The 27,323-nt window shown below is 39.2% G+C and overlaps 1 protein-coding gene across 10 annotated transcripts in view; it reads right to left on the bottom strand.

Annotated features, from left to right (window-relative positions):
* The window catches only part of NCOA1 (nuclear receptor coactivator 1), a 240,107-nt gene extending 213,128 nt beyond the window's left edge, over positions 1 to 26,979 (bottom strand). For 4 of the 10 annotated variants that reach the window (XM_032391531.1, XM_032391537.1, XM_032391539.1 and 1 more), the window contains exon 1: positions 26,388 to 26,515. The gene's annotated coding sequence lies outside the window, so the exon portion shown is untranslated. The other 6 variants (XM_032391542.1, XM_032391543.1, XM_032391532.1 and 3 more) reach the window with 5 other exon arrangements.
* Between the last annotated feature and the right edge of the window lie 344 nt (positions 26,980 to 27,323).

The raw sequence follows: 27,323 nt of genomic DNA, 5'->3' as shown, positions 1-27,323 counted from the left end.
GAGAGGGAGAGAATCTCAAGCAGACTCCCTGCTGAGTGCAGAGCCCAATACCACTAGATCCCAGGATCCCATGGCCCTGAGATCATGACCTGAGCCGAAACCAAGAGTTGGACGCTTAACCGACTGTGCCACCCAGGGCCCCTGTAAAATATATTATTCTGAACTTATATGTGTAAATGTGTAAAATGTTTAGAACAGTGCCTGGTATGTAATAAATACTCAAAAAGTGTTCACTTCTATAACTATTAGTTTATAATACCCATTGTTTGTAGTTTAAAGGAATTCTAAGTACTCAATCCTACCTTCTAAGAGTAATGAGTAATACATATTTTAAGATAAATACAAACTAAATGTATTACCTCTTTCAGGCTTTTAGAAGAACCTTCCTCAAATTACAATGATGTGTTACACTACAAATTACTAGAAAACACTGTATTGCTAATGATTAAAGTTGTACTTCACCTTTTTCACCCTTGACAATCATCAGTCCTCTTCTCATCTATTTTAGTATCTGGCCAAAACACCCCTCAATGCACATTTTGATCACTGCATCCTTTTGTTCAGCTGTCCTTCCTCCCCCCAAATCAGGACCCAACCTCTAGCTCCCACAGAGTTGGGCACCAATCTGGTGTATTCTACTTGTAGCTTCAAAACACCTCTACTATGTGCCCTTATCAGGCACCATTATAATAACTGCCGCTGTATGTACCATCACTACAGACTGACAGGTCCTGGAGAACAAGGCCCACATCTTCCTCATCTTTATGAGGCTGGCACACAAAGCCTGATTCCAAAGCCTTCTAAATGTTTGCTGAATGGATGACTCTATCCTTCAGAAATAAACTACATGACAAGAAAGAGTTTAATAAATTATAGCACAACTAGATGAAGTATTATATAGTCACTGAATCATTATAAAAATTAAGTCATTATGAAAACTCAATAATCATTGTTAGAGAAGCAGTATATCACAGTGATTGAGAGCATGAGATCTGGAGTCAGCCCCGCTTTCATTCACTCAGTCAACAAACATTTAATGAGAGGCCACTTTACGTCAGGCACTATGCTATCCTGGCCTCATAGAATTTACATTCCAATGTGAAGAGGCAAACAATAAACACAATTAAATAAGTAAATCATGCAGTACTTTGTAAGATGATATTAAAATATATATATAAGGTGGTATGTATTAGGGGGTTAAAAAAGAGCAGGGAAATGGATTGTGAGTGAAAAAGAAGGGAAGGGAAAAATTATGACACTAAATAGGATGGTATGGGTAGATCTCCTTTACTCAAGGTGAGATTGGAACAAAGACTTGAAGGAATTCAGCAGTATATCCAAGAAACTGCCAGAATGTTTTCCAAAGTGACCGCACCACTTTATATTCCCACCAGTGTTTGAAGATTCTGATTTCTCCACATTCTCATAAACACTTATTATCTGACCTTTTTGGATGTGAAGTGGTATCTCCTTGTGCTTCGGTGTCCATTTCTCTGATGGCTATTTTTTTTCACACTCTTAATTTTGAAGGTCAAAAATTCTCAATTTTGATGACATCCAATTTATCAGTTTCTTTCCTAGATCACATCTTTTCTGTTGAACCTAAGAAATCTTTGCCTAACCAGTGGTCACAAAGGATTTATACTATCCTTTTTCTAAAAAATTTTAGGTTTTATATTTAGTTCTATGATCCATTTGGAGTTAATTTTTTTCTTTTACTATGGTACAAAATATGGATCAAAGTCCATTTTTTGCATGTGGCTATCCAGTTGTCCAGCACCATTTGTTGAAGAGTGCCCTTTTGCCACTGAACCGCTTTGGCACCTTTGCCAAAAATCAATTTAACATATGTGTATGGCTCCATTCCTGCATTTTCACAGAGAATATAGTATATAGTATAGTATAAAAAGTATAAATTCAAATCCCTACAATCACCAAAGTAACAAAAGTGTGTAAATGGGGCAAGTTCAAGCCAACAGGAAGAAGTAGGGACTATATCTTACTGAACAGAATACATCCTTAAAGCACTCAAATTCAACAGAAATTAAAACACTGTGTATAACAAACAAAATGGTGTGATTATGTGGTTACAGGGTGTGTGTAGAAAAAAACACCGGTATATTAACATATTATATTAAAGATATATCAAAGATGGAAGAAAGCTGGATAGAGAGGAGAGTACATTGCAGAAAAGGTTAGAGAGGCAGTTTTAAATCAATAAGTAAAACAGAAGGAGTACCAGAGAGGGAGAAAGATGAAACTAACAGATGGGAGAAGAGACTAAAAGGTCAGATACCAGACTGAGAATTAAAGGGAAGGTTAGGCCAAATTTTTTTTTAATGTAAACTCTACTACTACAATTATTACTAACATTTCATAAAGGTGGCCATTAGTTTGGCTCAGGTAACAACAATAACATAATTATTTGCATTTATAGCTTGGTGAACTTTTGTCTTTGCTCCTCCTCAATTAAAAAGGGGAAAACCCTATTCCTATTCATAAAAAGAAAAAATATATTTTGTAGGTCAGGGTCCATGTCACTTGTGCCTTACAGCCTGCAGAGCAAGGTTCGGCCTGTTTACCACCAGGCAGCCGACAGCAGGAGGTCACATTCAGGCAGCTCAGAGCGGACGGACTACCGCTAGCTGAGCCGCTATGGCTGTTCCTCCGTGACAGACTAAGAATACCTTCTTTCTTGAAAGAAATTCACTGAAGGTTCCTGTTTCTTGTTTGTTTTTGTTTGCTTTTGTTTGTTTGTTTTTAACTCCTGATCCAAAAAATTAAAGAACAGTTATTTGCTTTGGAAAAAAACACCAAAAATTCTGAATAAAATTATAAATCCATACTGTAACTTTCAGAAATCCAACAATTATTAACAGCTTTTGTCTAGGGATAGGACTATATATGGCTATACTTGCTCTAAGTTTTTCTCCCTTCTACTTTTAAATACTTTTCCCTACATTCCACAATATTGCATTTTCCTTTCCTAACAAGGGGGACAAAAACAAGCAAGCAAGCAACACAGCAAGACAGTTTTCAACCAAGTAATATAACATGAATGACCTTAAATCTCTCAAAATACCAAAGGAGAAATAAATTTAGCATGGGTGCCAAAGTAAATGTCCCCAAAATAAGTTATTCGTAAATGTACATTTAAAAATTAGGAACTTCAGAAGAAATATGTTTTTAATACTACTTTTTAAAAATTAAAGATAAGCTCTTTCTTAATGCTTAAACTAGATTTAACAGCTATAAGTTATTCTGATACCTGGAGCTTGAGTAAGGGTCAAGATGTGATAAGCACCTTTATTTCTGGCTCACACATTTGCTTCTTAATCCAATAAACACACATTGTCTTTGTCTTCGAACTATCGGCACACATCAGAACATAACCATACTACAGATTCACTCATTATACTACACTTAACCATATTTACTTTGTATAAATGATCACAAATGTCTTTCAATGTCAAAGTCTTAAACCATAAAAATTTAACTTTCTATTTATGTTTACATTTTATTACCCTAGTATATCCTATACCAATTTTATTAGTTGGCTAATATTATTTATTTTAAGTCACAATTGCTAGAGACTAGAATCTTACTTTACTTGCTCTACATAGAATATAATCAAATAAAATATAGGCAATGAAGACTTTTCCAATGCTTATAGCACTGTGTTATTGCCAAGAAATTAAAAGTTGCTATTTTTCAACTAAACCTGTCAAATGAATGATGGGTTATACCAGAGTAAGTGAGACACAAACCTGGAGCCACACAGTTCCAGAGCCTGTTCATTTGATAGTATAAGTGTTTCCTTACACACGCCAAGGGCTTCTAAAGTTGGCCAGAGAAACTGTTAAACCTAATAACTGCTCACCCTCTAGAACCTGATGAATTCATTATTTTAGATAATGCTAAAACTTGGTGGAGGAAATGTAGGGAAAGTAAAACTTTCACTCTGGCAGTAATGTCTAAATTAGTGTACTTTATTAAGTAATGTCAAATTATTCTCCAAAACTGAAGAGGCATATACTCCTCAATCAGTGATTCCAAGCCTACACATACACAGACACACACGCACACACACACACTCTCTACATGTTCTCTATAGAAATTCACACATATTCACAAGAAGAAAGTTCAGGAATGGTCACTGCAACATTGTCTAGTAATAAAAAATTGATAACTACTTAATAACTACCCAAAGGCAAATGAGTAAATAAATTACCATGTAACTGCAATAGAAAAATGATGAGGAAGAAAAAGTACATTTCAAGAGCATATTGCAGTACAGTATGTATCTATACTTTAAAAACATGCAAAACAGTTACATTATTTAAGGAAACAAATATATTCAGGATAGTGTTTACCTCTAGGGAATGGGTAGGAAGGAAAAGTGAGAAAGAATGGTGCACAGAGGGTTCAACTCCACAGTATTTTACTTCTTTTAAAAAAATCTGAAGCAGGGGCGCCTGGGTGGCTCAGTCAGTTAAGCATCTGCCTTCGGCTCAGGTCATGATCCCAAGGGTCCTGGGATCCGAGCCCCACATTGGGCTCCCTGCTCAGCGGAGAGCCTGCTTCTCTCTCTTCCTCTGCCTGCCACTCCCCCCGCTTGTGCCCACGCACTCTCTACTCTCTCTCTCGCTAATAAATAAATAAAATTTTAAAAAAAAATCTGAAGCAAATACAGCAAAATGTGAAGAGCCAATTAAGTTAGGTAGATGGTACATGGAATAATTTTTCTTCTATTCTTCATTCTCTTCTGCATGTTTGAAATATTTCCTATCAATTCAAGATATACAGAGATCTGAACTGGGTGGATTCTATTTAACAAATAGTCAATATCTGGCCAAGAGTAAGTAAAGCCAGCAAAGAAGCACCTGTGACAGAAGACGGTTTTCACAAGCTATTTCCATTTGGAGTGCTAGAGGCATATGCACGCATAGGCACAACTCATCTAATTAAATCCCCAAACAACAATGTGAAAATGGAGGTATTATCTCCATTTGACAGATAAATGAGGTCAAAGAAATTCGGTATCTTGGCTTAGGTCATACAGCGAATAAGCCACAGAGAAGAGCCCAATTTTAAAGTAACTTTCACAGCAACTCTAAGAAGTTTCAAAGGAATGGGACACGCAGTTTAGTACATTGTTAAAAAGGGGTTTCATTTGATCATAAGTTCAATATAAGCTCCAAAGATATGGCTACTAAAAACAGCTTAATTCTGGGTTATATAAAAAGAATCAAAAACTATCAGCCAACCATACTTTGTACTACTATGTGCATACGTGAAGTACTGACTTTAATTTTAGACGCCAAGTTTTAAGAGGACATTGATAAAATGGAGAGCTGTTACCAGGGGAAATATTCCAGCTGAATAAAAGAATAAATGTTCTAACCATTAGCTTTTTAAAACTGAGCTGAATTGCTCTAGGAATATAAGCATTCTCCTACTGTGCTGGTGGGTATAATGCTCTCATTTAATTATAAAACACTGTGGGTTATGATATGTCTTAGTTAGTTATGGCTGCTATAACAAAATATCATAGACTACAGGGCTTAGACAACAAACATCTATTTCTCACAGTTCTGAAGCCTGGGAAGTCCAAGATCAAGGTGCCAGTAGATTCCCTGTCTCATGAGGGCCCTCCCTCTTCCGGTGTATAGATACCTGCCTTCTTGCGGTATCCTCACAGGCTAGGGAGCCGTGGGGGGTGGGGCAAGCTCTCTAGTATCTTCTTATGAGGACATTAATCCCATGGCGAGGACTCCGCCCTCATGACCTCATCTAAACCTAATTACCACCAAAAGGCCCCACCTTCTGACAATGGCACACTGGGGGTTAGGGCTTCAACATATGAATTTTGGGGTGATACAAACTTTCCATCCATAACATGATATAATCAGCAATTCCTTTTAACTTAAATTGCTACAGGAAAAATAAAATTATTAAAACTGTGATAAACTACTGATAAGCTTGATAACTACCATTTCCCTCTGAAACATTTATTTATAACATGATTTTTTTTTTTTTTTGAAGACAAGAGACACAGCGAGAGAGGCAACACAAGTAGGGGGAGTGGGGGGAGGGAGAAGCAGGCTTCCCGCCAAGCAGGGAGCCTGATGTGGGGCCCGATCCCAGGACCCTGGGAACATGACCTGAGCCGAAGGCAGACGCTTAACGACTGAGCCACCCAGGCGCCCCTGTAACATGATTTTTGATTAGGTAAGATTTCTTAATGTAACTACTGCATTATAGTGCAATACAATTCAGTGAACTAACCATCTCTGAAAGTGTCCAAAAAGAAGTTGAAAGCCTTTCTGTCACAGATGTTGAAGCTTTTACTCTGGTAAGAGGTTGGACTGTGTGATGAATAAACTTCCTCCTAATTCTCACATTTTTAAGTGCAAAGGTTAACATGGCTTTGGTAAAGAAACTCCACTTAAACTCATTAGCAGGGAGTCAGAAGTGAAACAAATGAAGTGGCAGGAAATCATATACTGATTAAAATATTATCAAGTGAGGTGAATCAGAATCAGAGGGTCTTGCTGACGTGCAAATTTAAAAAACAATGAGCTTTATCTCTGTTGCAAAAAGAACTGAAATCTACCTCATACCACACAGAAAAATTAACTCAAAATGTATCAAAGATTTAAATGTTAAGTGCTAAAACTATAAAACTCTTGGGCGCCTGGGTGGCTCGGTCGTTGGGCGTCTGCCTTCAGCTCAGGTCATGATCCCAGGGTCCTGGGATCGAGTCCCACACTGGGCTCCCTGCTCAGCAGGAAGCCTGATTCTCCCTCTCCCACTCCCCCTGCTGTGTTCCTGCTCTCGCTGTGTCTCTCTCTGTCAAATAAATAAATAAAAATCTTTTAAAAAAAAAAACTATAAAACTCTTAGAAAAAAACATAGGCATAAGTTTTCATCACCTTGGATTAGGCAAGCGTTTCTCAGTTATGATGCCAAAGGCACAAGGAAAAAAAAGATAAATTGGACTTCATCAAAATTGAAAACTTTTGTGCCTCAGGGGACACCATCAAGAAAGTGAAAACACTATCCGCATGATGGGTGGGTGTATTTGCAAATCATATATTTGATATGGGACTCATATCTAAAATATATAAAGAACTCTTAATATCCAATAATAAGAAGGCAAATACCCAAACTTTAAAACAGGCAAAATATTTGAGTAGACATTTCTCTCAAAAAGATGTATGAATGGCCAATAAGCAGATGAAAAGATGTTCCACATCTTAGTCATTAGGGAAGCACATATCAAATTACAATGCCTCTTCACCCTTGCTAGGATGGCTGGAATCAAAGAGTCATATAATAAGTGCTGGAGAGGAGGTGGAGGAATCAGAACCCTCATCCACTGCTGGTAGGAATGTGAAATGGTACAGCCACTTGGGAAAACAGTTTGTATTCCTCAAAATGTTAAACACAAAGTTAACCATATGACCCAGCAATTCCACTCCTAAGTGTATTAATAAAAGAAAGGAAAACACACGTCCATGTAAAAACTTGGACATGAAAGTTGATAGCATTATTCATAATAGTCAAAAAGTAGAAATAACTCAAATGTCCATCAACAGTTGAACAGATAAATAAAATGTGGTCTATCCATACAACGGACTATTTTTTGGCCATAAAATGGAATGAAAAGCTATACATGCTCCAATCTGAATGAACCCTGAAAACACGATGCAAAGTCAAAGAAGAGAGAGACAAAAGATCAAATATTGTATGGTTCCATGGGATTTCTTTTGGGGGTGATGAAATAGTCTGATATTAGTGATAATACTTGCATAACTTTGTGAGTATACTAAAAGCTACGTTAAAAGGGTAATTTTATGATATGTGAATTACATCTCAAAAAATAATAATAAAAATAAATAGGAAGGGGCGCTTGGGTATCTCGCAAGTGTCCGACTCATGATCTCAGCTCAGGTCTTGACCCCAGGGTTGTGAGTTCAAGCCCCACACTGTGCCCCCGCTGGGTGTGGAGCCTATATACATACATACATACATAAATGGAAATCTTTCTTGGGAATATCATAATCAAATCCTAAATATTTCACCACAGTAGATACAAAATGACAGTACGATTCCCAGAGTAACAGAAGAACTGCAATAAGCACAGTACCAAGAAAATGTGTACAGGTCAAGCTCCAGGGCTTACCAACATTTAGCAAAACAAAACACATTTTCCTACGCTCTGCATGTCAGCCTCAGGCAGACATCAGTCATCAATCACAATATCCTCTGCCTTTGAGCTGGAAATGACAACAGATCTCAACACAGTTGTCCATGTACTCATTATCAAATGATCATGGATAACAAATTGCTGAAGGTTAGACCTGAAGGTACTAACTTCAGGCCCATTTCTCTTGTCTGTTACACATGCAAATGTTGTGGTTAGCACTTTAAATAATAGCTTTATTAACTATAAAATATTTCAGGCATGCAAAAAAGGTACTGAAAATAATTTTAACAGATATACCCACTATCCGGCTAAAGAAATATTACATTACAAATTCAGTTAGCACTTCCCCTACTTTTAATAAATATTTATCCTTTTAGAAAAAGAACTGTGACTACACTCTTGCTCTCTCAGTTAAAAATACCTGTAATGAGCCTACATATGTGGCCCATGGAGTAAAACCAAGACATCACTACTCACCTAGAGACTCTTAAGCGACCTCTGACATATGACATTTACCACACATAAAATCTCTATCGCTGTCAATTTTAACAAGAGAAGGAAACTCTCCCACATGTCAACAGCAGTAGTAATGGAAACAGAAGTTAGAAAGTGACCAGAGCTTTCTTTCCGTCCACACTTTTCACTATCACTTAGCCAAAGGCAAAGGCCTCCACTTTCACCTTTCCTGTGTATTGCCAGCCCAGCACACTTCTCATTTTAACATCTATAATATTTTTCAAGGCACTTTCACACACAGTACCTCGTTAACCCCACAAGATAGATAAGGCAGCTCTATTTATACCCCCTTTTACAGACATGGAAGAACAGAGCTATTAAGAGCACAAGATTGGAGTGAAGCAGGGCTTGAATCCCTGCTTCACTACTCAGCAATGTGAACTGCAAAATAAAGATGATAATGCCTGCCTCACAGCATAGTTATGAGGATTAGATTGCACAACGTATAGAAAGCACTTAGTACAGAACCTGGTGTAAAATAAACACTAAAGGAATGGTAGCTGCTACTACTGTTGCTGTTAATTAGGCAAGATCAAACAGCTCCTCTGGGCACCTGGGTGGCTCAGTTGGTTAAGCGACTGCCTTTGGCTCAGGTCATGATTCTGGAGTCCCAGGATCGAGTCCCGCGTCAGGCTCCCTGCTCAGCGGGGAGTCTGCTTCTGCTTCTGACCCTCTCTCCTCTCGTGTTCTCTCTCTCATTCTCAGATAAATAAATAAAATCTTTAAAAAAAAGGATCAAACAGCTCCTCAACACAGGAGCCAAGACTGAAACTTAGGTCTTCTTTGATTCCACACCACACAGCTTCATTCTCAAATGGTCACCAGGAGTCCTACTGCATGGCATAGACTCTACGTAGCATTTGTAGGCAATACCTCCCTGTTATCTAGACGCCATGGTGATCGCGCTAGGATTTTAAGAATCAAAAACCAATAGCAATACCAATAGCTGCTAACATCACCAAAAGACAACCAAACATTATATGTGTCTCATAATACTATCTATAAAGTCGTCTTGCCCCCCCACACACAAAATTAAATCTTAATCAAGCTTCTATGTCAAACTACCAATTTACATACATAGAGGGGAGAGAAATATGTTAAACTAAACAGAAATCCAGAATGTAACAAATTCTATAGGACAAACCACCCAGGTTCTTCAACATATAAATTCAAGGAAAAAAAAAAAATGAAAGAAGGAATCTACAAATTTAAAAAGGATTTAAAAGACATTTCAACCAATCCTGGTATCAAAAAAACTTTTTTGATTCTCCCCCCAAAAAAGGCATAGCATCAGCCCCAGGTATTATCTGCTTGGGGGAGAGAATACATTAGGACATAACCAGAAATATTCAGGAATATTTTAGGCTTTCAGACATTTCTTTTTACCCCTTGTAAATCAACAAATCACCATTCTGGTTTTTAAAAGAAAAGCAATAACAATATTGCTTTTACTTTTTCTGTGCTACATCTATGATAAAAGTCTTACTCTGAAGAGTATTTTTTAAAGACTACAAATTTATAGGTTCTTAAAATGATCCTCCCCAAACCCCTCTCCCAATCTACAAGAGATGGCTGGATCAAAGGTCAAGGGAAAAAACAAACAAGAAAAGTCAGGAAGGAACACTTTTTTAACTGAAGCTTAAAAGAAAACCCACAGCGTGAACAGGATTAGCTGTCAACAGGAACCTTCCCAGAAGCAACCCATCCTATGATGAGATTTCAGATATCTTAATGAAAATTACAGCACCTCCGTGTCATCAAGAAGCAGTCAGTTAAGGTAAACTGAATGAAAATTAATCTGAAATTTCAACATGGGCACCTGCTGTAATGCAGATTGTTTATGTCAATGGTATTCTAAAAAAGATGTGAGCTCACAGAGAGCATTAGAATTAAAAAGAAGGAAGTGATGACACTGGGGCAAGGAGAAAGTGAGGGAAGAAAATAAGATGAAGTAAGGGGTAAATTCACACAAACTATAAGCCACAAGGTCCTATGAAGTTGCAAGGGAAGGACTGCCCATTTGACTGAGTTCCCTTGCACGGAGAGAAATACCATGGGCTACAGGAGTCATGACTGTGTAATACAAGCAGACCAGCCAGTCAGGGGAAAGACAGCTTTTCCTGGTACCAAGACCTGGGGAAAAAGTTACTACATGGGTTCAAACAATAATGGTGATGAGGGCAGCTTGAACTATACACTTAAAAATGGTGAAGATGGTAAATTTTATGTTATGTGTATCTTACTATAAGAAAAAAAAATGGGCGGGGGGGAACAGCAGCAGCTCTTTTTCATTGCATGTGTGCTGGGCTGGGCATATTCCAAGCGTTTTACATGTTTAAACTCAAAGAATTTTTTTTTTTTTGGTCAATTTATTTTAGTTCAGTTTTTTCCCCAGTTTTATTGAGTGATAACTGACATACAGCGCTGTGTAAGTTTAAGGTATACAACATAATGATTTAACTTATATATATTGTGAAGTGATGACCACAGTAAGTTCAGTTAACATCCATCATGTAGTACAGATACATAAAAAAAGAAAAAAAAATGTTTTTCTTTAACTTGTGATGAGAACTCTTAGGATCTCCTCTCTTAGTGACTTTCAAATATATCTTACAGCAGTCTTAACTATAGCCATCATGCTGTACATTACATTACATCCCTAGGACTTATAACTGGAAGTTTATACCTTGGGCCACCTTCATCCAATTCCCCAGGTCCCTACCCCCAACCCTTGTAAACTCACAGAATTCTCACAACAACCTTGTACAGGTAGGTACAATTATTACCCTACTTCACAAATGAGAAAACTAAGGCACCAAGAGGTTAAGCAGCACACAACTAGGAAGCAGCAGAGCCAGGTTTCCAGCCCAGGGAATCTGGCTCCAGAGTCCACACTCCAAACTATTACATAACCCCTCAACCAGAATGGTGTCTCCTTTTGGGCAAGAGTATTCACCATCAGCCATTTGCTCATTTTGTGCTCAGTCTTAGTCCTCCAGGTAGCTGCTAATAGTAACAGTAGTAGCAGAATTACAACATCAATAAGGGCACTATGATAAAGGAGATGATAGGCTCACAAGAATTCTATAGTAAGAGTATAATAAGAGTACTAAATTTTATAAAGCTGTTTATTTTAATGGCCCTCAATAAAGGTTGATTGCATTATACCAAATAACAATTCCGTAAAGTAATTCTACCCCATTCTAAAACAATGCAATCTATATACTTAGCTTTCTGGTATTCTGGCTTGATCCAAGTAAAAACTGTTTCTAGAACATGGATTGAATGTGTTTAAGCAATTCTCAGAGAGTGCTGTTTCTGACTGGTAGATTTTTGATAAGAATTGGGCAGCAAAGTAAGTGGATACATACTCACTAGAGCGAAGCTATTCTATACTGCCAATTACAGGTAGACTAAATACTTTCACACTCAAGTACAGAGTCAGGTTAATATCCTCTTATGAAAATTAAAGAGGACGCCTGGGTGGCTCAGTTGGTTAAGCAACTGCCTTCGGCTCAGGTCATGATCCTGGAGTCCCGGGATCGAGTCCCACATCGGGCTCCCTGCTCAGCAGGGAGTCTGCTTCTCCCTCTCCCGCTCCCCCCTCTTGTACTCTCTCTCTCTCTCAAATAAATAAATAAAATCTTAAAAAAAAAAAAAAGAAAGAAAATTAAAGAGCCTAAATGCTAAAGATACCAAGCAGCCAGCCCACCTCTCCATGGAGGTGAGCCAAGAAAGTATTTTCTTATAGGGCCAAAATTTTCCTCTGAAAGTGAACAATATGAATAAAAGAACCTTAGAGGGAAAAAATCCAACATACAATAAACATCTGATAAGAGGAACAACTTTATCAATAATCAGGGAATTGCAAATTACAACAATGCTGTTATACCATTTTCACCCATCAAATAGGGCCCAGATAGAAATGACTGATAATATCCAGAGTTGATAAAGTTGGGGAAAGCAGCAACTATAATATACTGTTGGTAGAAGTGTAAACTGATATAGCTTTTGGGGTAACATTTTGAAAGGACATCAATATTTTAAATGTGCATAACCATTAATTCCATAAGTATGTTCTCAAACATGTGCAAAAAAGTACAAACTAGGATGTCTACCAAAACATAGCTTACAACAGCAAAAAACTCGATATCCAAATGTCCACCAAAATGGAGAAAGACAGCTAAATTACAGAATATACATCTAATGTAACAGCTATGTAGCATTTTATGCAAAGATAAAATGGCTCCTTCATATTCTGACATAAAAAAGTTCCCATGACATTAAGTTTAGAAAGTCTATGACAATTCAAAAAATATGATCCTATGGAAGGGTGGGGAGGCTAGGGAAGAAAGGAGGGATAGATGCCAAAAGGGGTCTGAATTAGTCAGAACTTTCAGTTCCAACAGATAAAAACCTGATTCAAACTAGCACAAGCAAGTTAGGCAACTGATTAGCTCATTTAACTGGAATATATAGGGTGGATCTAATTTAAGGTTCAAGTGGATCCAGAGGTTCCAATGACTCCCCATGCTCACGCATGCAAGCATGTGAGAATGTGTGTGATGGTGCATTTCTGAGTATGAGAGAGACTGTCTGCTTCAGTCAGCTCTGCTTCACCCTGTATGTTGGCCTCATTCTTTCCTAGAGCAGACAGGCTTCCTTCATGTGGCCAGGCACACTCTATCTCAGTTTAGCAACTCCAATGGGAATGAGCCTGTCTCTGTCCAACATCTGTTTTTCAGTCTCAAGGAAAGGCTCTGAACCTGTATTGGTTATATAGCTATTCTGCAGCAATCACTGTGTCCAAAGAAACTATGACCACCTGGCTGGCTCAGTCAATAGAGCATGCACTCTTGATCTCAGGGTTGTGAGTTCAAGCCCCACGTTGTGTGCGCACCCTATTTTTAAAAAAGTATAAATAAATAAATAAATACATACATACATACATACATACAGATCCAGCCTAGGTCACAGGCCCATCCCTTGGCCACCAGGAAAGATACTGTGACCTGAAATGGGGGAGGGGGGAGCCTCAATTAACAGCTGCCATATAATTCACTACAGAGACTTTCACCTTTTAACTCTATATACTTCCTTTCTTTGAATTTGTTGTTAGAATATAGCTATGATTTACGTATGTGGTTTATTTTTTAAACTTAAATGAATGCTATTGGAATGCAGTCATAAAGAAAGCCTAAAGTCTAAAAAGTTCAGGGTTGATGACTTTAATAAAACTAGGAGGAAAATAAGCCTCATGTATAAATAAGAAACTGGGCTTCCTAATCCTGCATACTTGGCCAACATTTTAACCACCACCCAATAGTCCTTATTGAACCAAGAATTAAAAGATGAATGAAAGGGGTGCCTAGGTGGTGCAGTCGGTTAAGCATCTGCCTTTGGCTCAGGTCATGATCCCAGGGTCCTGGGATTGAGTCCCATGTAGGGCTCCCTGCTCTGCAGGGAGTCTGCTTCTCCCTCTGCCCCTCTCCCACTCGTTCTCTCAATCTCTCTCCCTCTCTCTCTAATAAATAAATAAAATCTTAAAAAAGACGAACAAAAAACTGAGAAAACAGATTTTAATTACTTAGCATTATGTTGATAAGAGGGAGGGAAAAGACTTCCAGGGATTCTAAGGAGAAATATTATGAAATCCTCAGACAGCAAAAGGTCTCCAATAGTGTCAGAAAAGCCCTTTATGCCCTCTCTCACTTTTCTCACCCCATAATGTCACCAGTCAAACAGTATATGTAGAAAAGCTATGGATCAGTCTTACTGAAACCAAATAATCACTTTCCACCTGTTTCAAATATATACTCTAAAGATGTTAGCAAACCATCTAAACTAAAATAATGTATATTACCTACCCCTGAAGTAGAGACATTATTAAAATTTCTCCTTTAATTGTCCCAAGGTCTACCATTCAACATTACAAGTTCTTTTTACAAGTAAAAATAAAAATCCCAGTTAGATTGACGCACAAAACAATTCCTCTTTACTTCAGTGACTCCAAGCAAGGCCTACCAATTCTGGTATTCACTCACCTCTCTAAAGCAAGCCAATTCTACTATGGTAAAACATTTATTGCTCACCAAGTATTTCTTGCCCACATTTCCTAGACCCTTAAGCAGCTGCTCTGTGACTACTACCGACCAATGGATTGCATAAGAGGAAGTGATGAGGGTCACTTCAGGGCCAAAGGCACAGTAACCAAAGAGGTTCCATGTTCCAGATAGTGCACCAAACATACTTTATTATTTTAACTACAGACCCCTTTTCTCATGTTCCCGGAGACTACGTTATAAGTTAATATTCCATATACTACAAATCTAATTCAAATTCCACTTCCTCCAGGAAGCCTATCCAGACCATGCCAGCCTCCTAGCATCATTATTAACATACTATGTATGTATACGATGGGTAAGGCATGATGAAAGCACTGTGCTACTGACACAGAACTAGTATAATAAATGCTCCTCCCTCTATAATTTACAATGTGGTTGCTGTAACAGGACACGTGTAAAAACAGAAATAAGTATACATGATAATAAATTTCAAGTGAGTGCTAAAAATAGTAAGTGCTACAGGAGTTTCCACATATCTCAGTTAGCAAGTAACTAGATAGTTATATATACCCATATGACATCTTTTCTATGATTTTTTTAATTCATGTATGATTTAAAGCAAATGAGACTCCCTTATGGAGATTATAATCTCCTTGAAGGGCAGGAACCCTAAGATATATATAGTAACTTCCTGGCTCCCCAAAGCACCATCAATCAATAAGTATGCAATAAAAATTTATTGAGAAGAATGGGCTGAGAAGTTAAAACAGAAGTATAGGAATCCCCAAGACATTAGGAATTTGTGTCTCAAAGATGACAAAGGAGACAGAGGAAGGAAGACAAGTTTTTCTGTTATCCATGGCAGGTAGAACTCAACACTGGAGAACAATGACTCACCAGGCTTCCCCAGACTTTTGAACATAGCCCATGACAGCCAACTTCTTACGCTGTAGGACTACATGGTCTCCAGGCAATATCTGATTTCCAATTCAATTTCCCAAATACCCTGAAACCAGTAAAGAGAATCCCTAGATAATATGTACAAGTAATCCAGGCACACATTAAAAAAAAAAAAAGGTCTCTTTCTCGAAGTACATTAAAAGTAGCATTATGATTTAATCAATGTGATTCGTCAAATATTTTACTATGTGGATGCAGAGGACACACCCTGCAGAGGACAAAATATAAAACATAATCCCCTTTTGCCATTCTCATACCCTAATTTGGGAGATAGGACACATGAAAACAAAAAATTCCACACAGTACAAGGCAGTAAAGTGTCAAATGAATAATAAGGAAAATAAATATTAAAAGAGTTCATAGAAGGAAGAGATTACTTTCAAATTTCATATTCTGAACAATTCACAAGCAAGGTGGAATCTCAGCTGAGCTTTAAAGGATAAGTACAATTTCAAGAGGCATAGAGTAAGATAAGAGAGAACATTCCAGGGAAAGGACTATGTAAAGCAGTAGAAACAGAGAAGCCAAAGGGATGTTTAAGGGACAGTAAACTGACAATTTATTTCGAACAGTTTACTAGGGGAGAATAGTGGGAAATGAGACCAGAAATGCAGGTTGGTGCCAGACACTGGAAAGCTTTAAATGCTAGGTTAAGTAACAATTTTACCTTGACAGTAATGAAGACCCTTTGAAGGTTTTTAAGCAAATAGCACAATGAAAATAAAAATTAGGATGATCACCCCAAAACAAAATTTAGGACAGACTTAAAAAGGAACTCACTGGGGAGAGTGAGACCACCTTGGACACCATCACAATAATTAGGCCTAAATCAGAACGATGACAGTGAGGAGAAAAAGGAATAGATCTAAGCAGCTGATCAAACTTGGAAAGTATTTCTAGCATATGTCAAATCAGACCCTAAGGACTCTAGAAAGCTGAGAGTCAAATGCTAGAACGAAAGAGTTTAAAAGCACAGCAACTGTGAATTCCAGCCTACCCAGGAGGGTCTCCCTACACTTGAACTGATACTGGGCTCTGCCATACCTATATGCATTCCCATCTCCACATACCTACAAAAGGTCCACTCTTTTTGATTGGGGTTTAGGAGGGCAGAGGTGGGAAATGATATATAGGAGCAGCCAAGTGATGAAGGCCAGGTAGTTGTGCAACAAATAGAACTCAAACATCTGTAAAGGCCAAAGGCAGTGTAATCACATCTATTGCAAAATGGAAAAATAGACTGCAAATCCAGTCATACTGCAGGCTTGAGTAATGACATCAGATATATCCATTAAACTTGGCAAGAGGGAAGACTGGATGAATGGAGTTATTGAGGTCCCGGTCCTTAACAACAGAGGTTTTAACCTTTGGGGAGGTCATGAACCCTTTTGGGAATTTGGTAAAAGCTATAGACCTTCTCCCCAGAGAAATGCACACACTCACAAAATTTTGCATATAATCTCAGAGTATTCACAGACCCTCTAAAGCCACCCTCTAAAGCCTATCTAGAGACTCTTAGTCTATGAATTCCATGGGTTCTTAGTTAAGAACCCCTGCTAGAAAACACTGATAACCATTTTCTATCATATACTCCACAGTTTAAAAGTTTTTGAATAGGGAGCCATATATGTATATTTATTTATAATTTATATACAGTGCACACCAGATCAATAAATTATGTACCTTGTAAAGCACACACAAAAAATGGAAATTTAACAGAATGACATTTCTTATAATAAAATAAATAATTCTAAAGCACTTATACTACTTATTTATGACAAAGTTTTGTGCTATTCCTGATAAACACAATTATTAATACCACTGTTTTTGGTGAGAGTAATGTGATTGAACACGGTTTGTTATTTTTTAATTTTGCTTTCATATTTTGTAATATGGCAACTTGAAGTCTGGTTCTAAATTTCAGTTCATTTTTATAGTAAATAACTATTTTATTTTATTTTAACGGCTATCATAGTCAAAATATATCTATTTCACAAAGATGGGTAAAACCAAATGAAAGAACTGCATCACTTCCTGCACTGTATAAAACATGATATGATATTCAATTTTCAATCCCACTGACCATTTATGCAAAGGTTTTTGCTACAGTTCAGCTAGTGCATTTCCATATTTCCTGATGACAACCAGTTGTTCTTCCTAATAAATCAAATGGTATTGCTTTTTTATATTTTCAAGAGAAAGGCACAAAATCACTAAAAAGTATAAGCCAGTGAAAAACCACTAAAACCTTTTACAAGGTTTCTATACAGGTTAGAAAATTTTGTTTCCTAAGTTCAAACGTTTGTATAAAAACATTCTTAAAGTTACACACATCATTTTCAGCAATTAAACCCAATAATGATGGAAATAGTTCTAAATATTCATTTTCAATAACCTCTGTCTATAACACTGAATTTTATTTTGTTCTGAAAGGTAGTTACTTGGTGAGTCACTGTTAAGAACTTACCATCATGCCAAAGGGGGAGATAAAGTAAGTGTGCTTATTTTTCACAAATATCTGCTAGGCAGCACACTACTCACAGCCACTTGCCACAGAAAATGTCAGCAAATTTGGAACCTCTGTGCTTTTGTGAAAGAAAAATGAGTAAGTCACCTTTAAGTTTGACAATTCTTAAGACCTTTGCCTTAATGACCAGTTAACCTCTATGAAATATTATACAAAAGATCTGCATGGTGACTCCCTACTACAATACAAAGTATGTTAAGAGTCTACTATTTAAAGTAACAAATTGGTAAATCCAGTTACCCAGGCCCCTATAAACTGTAAAACATCACAACAGACTGGAAAAAAAAAAAAAACCTTCCTTACAGATCTCTAACATTTTTCCCATTTCCCAGATAATTTTATGTAAACTGTACCGTGGACACCATGGTTCTAACTGTGCCTGGGCTCTCAAGGGTCAAAGCTCTATCGGTACCCTCCAGCCAATTTCCCTCACCAGCTAGCAAAGTTTAAAGGAGTTATCTTTAAAGGTAGTCTAATTATATTGTCTCCATCTCTGAATTACTACCGGTTTGGCAAAAGACACAAATGCAGCACATTCTGTGACACCAGTTGTCTTCAACACTGTTCCCTCAGTGTAACGTTGGCTAGCAGTTCAGTCAAATAATAGACAGGGCTAGAACAAGGTCCAAGACTCTTCATGACATATCCTGCCTTAAATCCTTTTTTGGAACATGGCAGGGCATAAATAAATCAGTAAAATAAATCATGAACTATATTGAGAGCCAGGGACTTTCAACTTACATGACCAACCTCACTTATACAGAGAAATACACTTATATTTTTACAAGGAGATGACATTTTTACACTTAAAAAACAAGTCCACTGCATAAATGCCAAATGATAATACTCTATTTAAAAAAAACAGCTACTGCTTTAAAAAAAAAAAAAAGTATAAGCCAGTGAAAAAGATTTTGTACTAACTCCTATCAAAAAAAACACATAATCTGTTCTCAAATATACATAAAAACGAGTGAATAAGTTCCTAGTGTGGTAAGCCTTACATATGGAATCATTTCAAAAACTATGAAAATATAAAATTTGGGGTGTAAAACCTGCCAAAAAAAATCTATGTAAATTTGGAAAACTGACATTTCTCATAGATCTCATCCAGATCTGCAGACTTCGCTGTTCCCCACCACCTCCCTCCATTAAAACCCTGCAATGTCTTGCTCCTGCACCTACAGCATCTGGTTCCCTCCTCCTCCTTCAGCTGGTGCCACCCTCCTCCTTGCACTTTCCCCTTTCATTACTCCTAAATAATCCCAAGCTTTTCTGTCCTTTCATCTTTGCTATTTAATCTTCCTTAATATACTGCTCTCCTCACCCTCACTCACATACAAATCATCCCCTGCCTTCAATGTTCTGGTCCACCCAGAGCCCTGCATGAAACCTCCCCTGATCACTCTCAAATGAGAATAACTGCTCCCTCTCCTGAATCCTCAAAGTACTATTTCATACCTCTCTCATAGCACTCATCACATTCAATCAGTATTATAGGTATTTGTGTGTTCGTCTTATCACCTCTCTTAGGTCATAATCTCCTTAAGAACAGGATTTGTATCTTATCTTTTAACTTCCCTATCTTTTAACAACACAGCACCTTGAACAAAGTAGGTACTTATACAACTATGTCTTGAATGAATGAGTGGCTACTTAGAAATTCAATTACAGACTTCCTGTACCACCTGGAATGGAGATGGAGGTATGAGATGACAAGCAACTTTTCCCCCTGATTTCCTCCAAACAAACTCACCAAAGTAAAGCCAGTGTTACACATACAGGTGCTTTCAAAAAGCAAGGACATTTCATCCTTCACCTATCTGGTCAAATATGGTGTAATATCTTATATACACTCACATAGAGTATCTTCCATTAAACAATCAAATCTATATTTGATAATAAAAGCATGTAAATATTTTAATCATATAGGCAAACTAAAACTTTAAGATGTACTATATTAAAGCTATCAGAATGAGATCAACCATTCAAAGCACAAGCGGAGGGGCGCCTGGGTGGCGCTCAGTTAAGTGTCCGACTCTTGATCTCAGCTCAGATCTTGATCTCAGGGTCTGAGTTCAAGCCCAACACTGGGCTCCACGCCCAGCGTGGAGCCTACATTAAAAAAAAAAAGTACAAGTGGAAACACAGAGAATGACCAAGCAATTTATTCCAAATGGAAAAAAAAAACAAAAACAAAACAAAAACCACCCGAGCTTTAGCTATTTAAATGCTAACGAAACTTGAGAGGCAGAATTTTATTGCTAAGATCCAAAACCAACCATTCAAAGATAAGCTTACCTAGACAGAAGCACCAAAGAATCAACATTACTGAAGTACAAAGGTGAGATGAGAAACAGCACAAAAATCTTAAAGTGACACTATCATTAAGCAACTGGTATATATGGGCTCCTGAGTCATCAGAAAGCAAGATTACAGGAGTCTCCACTGCACATGTAAGGAACAGAGAAAGCCCAGAAAGGAAAGGAGGGCTACAATGTGGAGAGAAGCCAGTTCAAAGGTGACGGAGCACCTGACTGTCGCAGTTGGTTAAGCCTCAGACTCTGGATTTAGGCTCAGGTCATGGTCTTGGGGTCGTGAGATCGAGCCCCTGGGAGTCTGCTTCAGACTGCGCGCGCCCTAAGTAAATAAATAAATAAAATTTTTTTTTTTAATAAATAAAGTAAAGGGATGCCTGTGATTTCAGGTCAGAAGACCCTGACTCAAATGTCATCCCTAATACCTACAAGCTGTGCAATCTTACACCAACCACTTAACCACCCTGAGCCTTGTTTCCTCGTTTATAAAATGTAACATGCAAAACAAGCACAGTACCTGAGTACAGTGTGTCTCGGAGACAGCACTCAATAAATATTTGCTGACTCTGAATAAGGGCCATACAAGAAAAGCAGACATTTCTCTCGAGGCACTTTTGTAGTTTTTGAGAGAACAGCCTTAAGTAATTCCTGATTAATACTTTATTGCAATATTTGACAATTTTTGGCCAAAAAATAAAAATACTCCTTTCCTCCTCACTTACACATTACTTAAAAGCTTACTAAAATTCTTAAAATTTAAAATCTTTGTAGTAACTTTCAAATACTAAAACAAAACAAAACCTCTCATAAGGAAGCCTGGAAGCCAAATACCTGGGTTCTTGCCTAAGTAATGCCACTAAGCACGTGACCCATGAAAATTATTATATTTGCCTGGCCTTAGTCTTCTCATCTGTAATATTAAGGAGATTGTGCTAAATTACCATTAAGGCCCCTTTAAGTGGTGTGGTTCTAATCGGGTGATGGGCATTAAGCAGAGCACTTGATGTAATGAGCGCTTGGTATAATATGCAACTGATGAACCACTAAATTCTACCCCTGAAACTAACAATACAGTATATGTTAACTCAATGAATCTAAATTTAAAAAAATTTTAATACATTATTTTTTAAAAAATTGTGTGGTTCATGCCATCTCAAGGACTGTTCCAACCTAATTAGGAAACAATTCAACATACAATTTTAAAAAAAGGATTTCTTTCCAAAAGAAAGAAAAAGAAAAAGAAATAAGAAATAAGAAATTTAATATTATTGAAAAAACTGAGCAATTGATGCTAAGGGAGTGATAAAAATCGCGCTTTCTAGAGAACAGACCTACCCTGACCCTGTTTTTGAAGGTCAAGCGATAAAGGAAAAGGAAACAATTTAAATAAAGAAAATGAAACATATAAAATCAAAGCAAGATATGTACAGGTGATTATAACACTTTCTTCACTTGTGTAGCACTTTACAGTTTACAAAGCATTTCTACACATGCCATCTGCAGCAAATTTTCTGGAATGAGAAATATAAGTACTGCTTAAATTATTTACATTTGATAAATTTGCCCACAGAAAGTCTCCGCTACAAACAATAACATGAAAAGCCATTTTGGAAAGGAATTTTTTAAGCATTTCTGTGTAGGATGAATTAGGCAAACGCATGCAAACAGCTATAAACCTACAAATCAAAGAATTTAGCGCAAGGAAAAAATGTGAAATCAGTCCAATATGCTGATTTAATGATAAAGAAACTCAGGCCCCCAGAATCGATGTGACTCTCTTCACTCCATGTGCAAAATGACAGGAGGACCAGATTGAAGAACCAGAAATAAAGGGGGAAATCCAAATTGCAGAGAAAAGAATCAGAATTTGGTGATGGATTAGATAGTGGTATGTTTTGGTAACATTAGTGTAAGAAAACATTATTAAAGTCTTACTTTGTGCCAATCATTATGCTAGACCTATTTTGTTATTTAATAATTTAAAGATCATAACAATATGAGGGGTAAGTACATTATTTCGATTTTACACATGAAAACCTGGGGTTTAGTATGGTTACATAACTAGCCCAAGGTTATATCTACTAAGTATCTGGAAGAGCCAGGACATCATCCCTTTCTGAAGTCAAACCGCCATTTCCAAAAGAAACCTAAAACTTGCCTCAAAAGTATAAACTAGAAGAGCAAAGTTAAAGTATCACTCTGGAAACAGTGGACACCGCAGTATTATTAGAATTCTAGCCCTGTTTATAGTTGTATTTTGCCTCTTCGCCTGCACCTAATGTTATCAGTCTCATCTGTCTGTTCCCAATGGTCGGGTCAAGGATGTCTCAGTAAAGCTAAACTTCCCAGCTCTCTACACTAAAACATCCATGGGGAGAGATTAGATCAAAATATATGTAAGATGAGGGTGACTAGAGGGTGATTAATTTCAAGTCTTACACAACTCAAGTGACTATAGCTTCTGTTTTGGCATAAGCTATTTATCTTCAAAATATGGTAACTATACTAAGCTTTTCTAAAAGCCTGTCACTTCAAGGAGCCTCAAAAATACTGTGCTGCAGATGGGGGTATGGGGGAGGAAGCATGGATACAACAACCCACTCTGCTTGCACCTCCGAATTGGATTTATATGTTGATGTCAGTGTTTTGTAATAATTTCTCTTCTTCAACCACATATCCTGTGGAAATATAAAATAACCATTTTTCTATATTCCAAATATCTATAATCCAAATACTGTACACCCATAAAACACTGTCCAGAACTATAGAAAAATTCCTGCACTTCTTTAAGCAACCAAGTACAGTACCCAGTTGCCACTAGGCCATTTTATGACCTCTAACCCCATATGTTGAGAGAAAGGTACAAAGTCTAGCTAAAATATAAAGAAGGGAGAAGAAGGAAAGGCTTGAAATGACTAGACCTCATCTCAAAGAAAAGAGGTCAGAGGCCACAAGGCCCAATCTCAGTGACCAATGACCAAAGGCTAAACTAGTGGTTAACCGAGGAAAGAAGCAACAAGGAAGTCCTTTCCTGTATATACAGTCTAGTCTGTCCCAGTGGGTAGGAAAGTTGTACACCATGGTGAGAAATTTGTGCAGCTCTGAAGCCCAGACCTGATTCAACTCCTGGATGGCATGAATTTTCACCCAGTCCCACACTCCCATCTGTGCCTGGTATTTGCAGGTAATGTAAAAAAGGAGCCTACCACGTGGTTTTGGACCTCTGCCAGGAAAGCAGTTGATGGCCCTCTGAGAATTCTTGTGATTATCCTATGTAGAAGGCAAAAACCACTACCAAGATAATAATGAGCATCCTAGGGATCTCTTCCCGTGCCCCAAGACTTTCAGGTAGTGTGTGCTTATACTGACCTCCTATACTTGCCCTAAAATGAAAGCTATGTCAGGCCATAGGGTTTAAGGCCAACTAACTCCAAAAGATATGCCACATTATATTCAAACAATGTGGAGCCCTTGGAGGATGAGGCAAAAAAAGAGAAACTAAAGTAAGGAAAAGAGGTAGTCTCTCTCTAAGAGAAGGTATATAAAATTGATGACAACAAATAAGGGAGGGCTAAAAGTCTTTGAAAAACAATTAGAAATCACACTGTGATATATAATCCAAGAGAGAAAAGATTTTCAAGGAATGTCCAATATCCTCTCTCCCACACTCCACCTTTCAGCACCTCTACACCACGCTCATCACTTACTCAACATTTAGTCCTGGTGAAGACCAGTCATTGGATTAGCAGGATCAAGAGTACATGCAGAGAACATTCCATCCTGAGAACATCTTTAAATTATTTAGGCTTGTTTACCACCCTTCCCTATAGAGTAAAAGCATGAAATGTTGCCAGCACTTTCACAATATATACCAGTCAGCACCATAGCAACCCAATCCTCTGCCCACCAAAAGATTAACACATACACACAAAACAGGAAATTCAACAAAAATTAAATTTGACCCTAGACTCCCTCAACAGTTAAATGTCTTAAGTAGTAGCAGTATCTTTATATCACACCCACTTCATGCTACCCTTACAGCTTCCTGGCATAAGCAAATTCTTGGGATTATACAAACTGCTGCTTCTGTTTCCAGCCCAGATTTCTAGAAATGAAACCCTAGAATTGAGGGAGAAAGAAAAACAAATGTTGGCAGAAAGAGGGAGGAAAATGCATTGTCTATATAATCCCAGTTTAAATGGAACAATCACCATTAGTTCCATCAAGCACTTTTTTTCAATAAAACCACTTACCCAAAAATGCAGATCTAAAATACTCCCTTGGCTTAAACCACACAAAAAGCAATTTAATAGACACAATCCTACAGATTTTCTCAGAAAGAAATGAGGAAGAGATTTTGACAAACTATGTCAAATTCAAGTTTTGCACCTTATACCTCAAACTTCCTTATGAGTTAAATAAACGTAATAAATGAGCAGTGTAAAATGTCTACAAAAATCAAACCAAACACCTGTTCTTATAAGCAACACCCCTCCATTTTCTCTCCAAACCATGCATTTCCCTATTCAGGTCCCCTTTTTGATCCACTGTTCCCAAAGCATGAAGTCTGAATAAGAAATGGAGGGAAAACGTTTCAGATGCTAGTTCACAAAACCAAATTAGACCTTCCCACAAAGTACAGGAGATAAAATAGAAACACATCCAAATTGTATCTAGTTTATGACAAATAATTCAAGGAATGACCATTTATTAAGCTCAATCAAACCCCACTGCTACCTTTCACCCAAAACTATTTCTAGTTCAAGAGCCAAAAGACCCAAGCAAATACTTTCTTTTCACATTATTCTCAACATGAAGAAATCTGACCCCCTTCCTACTACATCATAGCTTCTGTGAAACAAGCTGAGAGGCCCCTTTGGCCAACTTTTTTTTTTTCTTTTTTTTTCTTTTCTTTTTTTTTTTTTTTTTTTTTGAGCCTAACCTCCAACCAATTCCAGAAGAAGAGACAAACCTCAAACAAATTTAACCCTTGATATCCATCCCTTCAGCAGCACAGCAAGCTCCACCACAGCGATGGTTTACACAGACACTTGAAGATTTCTTAATCACTTAAGTGTAAGCCTCAGCCCTCACAAATCATCACCACAGAGATTACTCTTGGCATCAACAGAGGGTGCTGGGACTGCAATTCGCTCAAGAACCCTTCATTCACCATCATCATACTCGACATTAAAAATTCGCCCTCTCAAAAGAAAAAAAAAGAAATGTCACCTTCTCCACAAGGACACCTGCCTCTTCGACGTTTCTACAGTGAACGAGGAGAGCCAAGCATGAAAGGCTAAAAGATCCTCCAGCTTTAAGTTTTCCTCCCCAACAAACTCTGCAGCCAAAGCACCGTGGACTGTCCTTGTCACACACACACAGGCTTTACTGTCAAACCTTCCGTCTCCCTCTAACATCGTCAGTGTCTAGACCATGGGGGTGACTGCTTTAAAAAGAAGCAAAACGAACAAAACAAAACAAAACCCACAGCTGGGCAGTAAGGACTAGGGACCCTGGTGTCCGGTTCCCCGTTTCTCTTCCGAGAGACCAGAGGGCGGCTCGAGTTCTGCCGCTGACCATTAACCAGTCCCACCTCCCGATCGTCCAGTCAACACGTCGGCTCCCCCTCCTAGGTCCTTTCAGCAGACTCCTAGGAAGGGGACCAAACCCTAGCCCTACAGCAAAATCTCACTTATCCATCCCCTTTCTACCTCCGAAAGCCCTCGCCGGGAGAAGGTAAAAGCAAGTGCGCCGGGGTAAACAGAAGCGCCGTCGAAGGCTGCGCTTACGGAAAGGCACGCCATGGTCATCCCCATTTCGCAGTCCGGGCAAGCGAGACTCGGAGAGGTTGCCCGGCTTGCCAAGGTCACCGCGCGCGCCGGGGCCGAGGGGCGCCCGCGCCGACTTCCGGCTCCCCCTCTCGGCGGCGGCGGCGGGGAGCGCCCGCGGGCTGGGGGCGCCGCTCCCCACGCCCGGCCGGCGGCCGCGAGCCTCGCGCACCCTCCGCGGATGCTCGCCCAGTAGGCGCTAACTAGGGCAACTGGGAAAAGGGGCCGCGAAGTCGCTGCTGCAGCAATTTCCTCCGCGGGCGCAGCCCCCAGCTGGCGCCCGTGACAGCTGCGACCTCCGCCCCCTCCAGCCGCGCGAGGCAGAGGGAGAACTCGGGGAAAGTGGGAGGGGGACGGAACCGAGAGAAAGGAGAGCGGGGGGCGGAGGGGCGCCAGCTGCTCCCCGCCCCCTAGGGCCTCGGCGGCCGCGCGGCTCGTGACAGCTGCACCCACCGGGAGGCTCGGCGCCCGCCGCCCGCCACTCACCTGCCGCCGCGGCCGCCTCTGGGCCGCGCTGACGGGCGCCGCGCTCGCCGGGACCGAGGCGGCGCCGCCGCGGCCTCCGCCGCTCCCCGGGCCGGGAGCCCGCCGCCGCCGCCGCCGCCGCCGCGGCTCTCCGGCCCCCTCCTCCGGAGCAGGGGTCCCCCCGCAGGGGGATGCAAAAGAACCAGACGCAGGCTCCGCTCGAGGGAGCAGCAGGGAACCGGGCGGCCGAGGCGCTCGAGGCCGCGGTCCAGCCGTCTGAGGGGAGGGCTCGGCGGATCGCGTCAGACTCCCGCTCGCCTGGCCTGAAGAACAGGCATTTCAGCCGCTCTCCGCGGCCGCCATGTTCTCCTCCTCCTCGGCCGCCGCCGCCGCCGCCGCTGCCGCCGCCGCCGCCACCGCCCCCCGCTCGCG

The sequence above is a fragment of the Phoca vitulina genome, unplaced genomic scaffold (assembly GCF_004348235.1).
Source record: "Phoca vitulina isolate PV1807 unplaced genomic scaffold, GSC_HSeal_1.0 scaffold63, whole genome shotgun sequence".
In the NCBI taxonomy this organism is placed as follows: Eukaryota; Metazoa; Chordata; class Mammalia; order Carnivora; family Phocidae; genus Phoca; species Phoca vitulina.
This window is presented reverse-complemented; position numbering and strand designations above follow the sequence as displayed.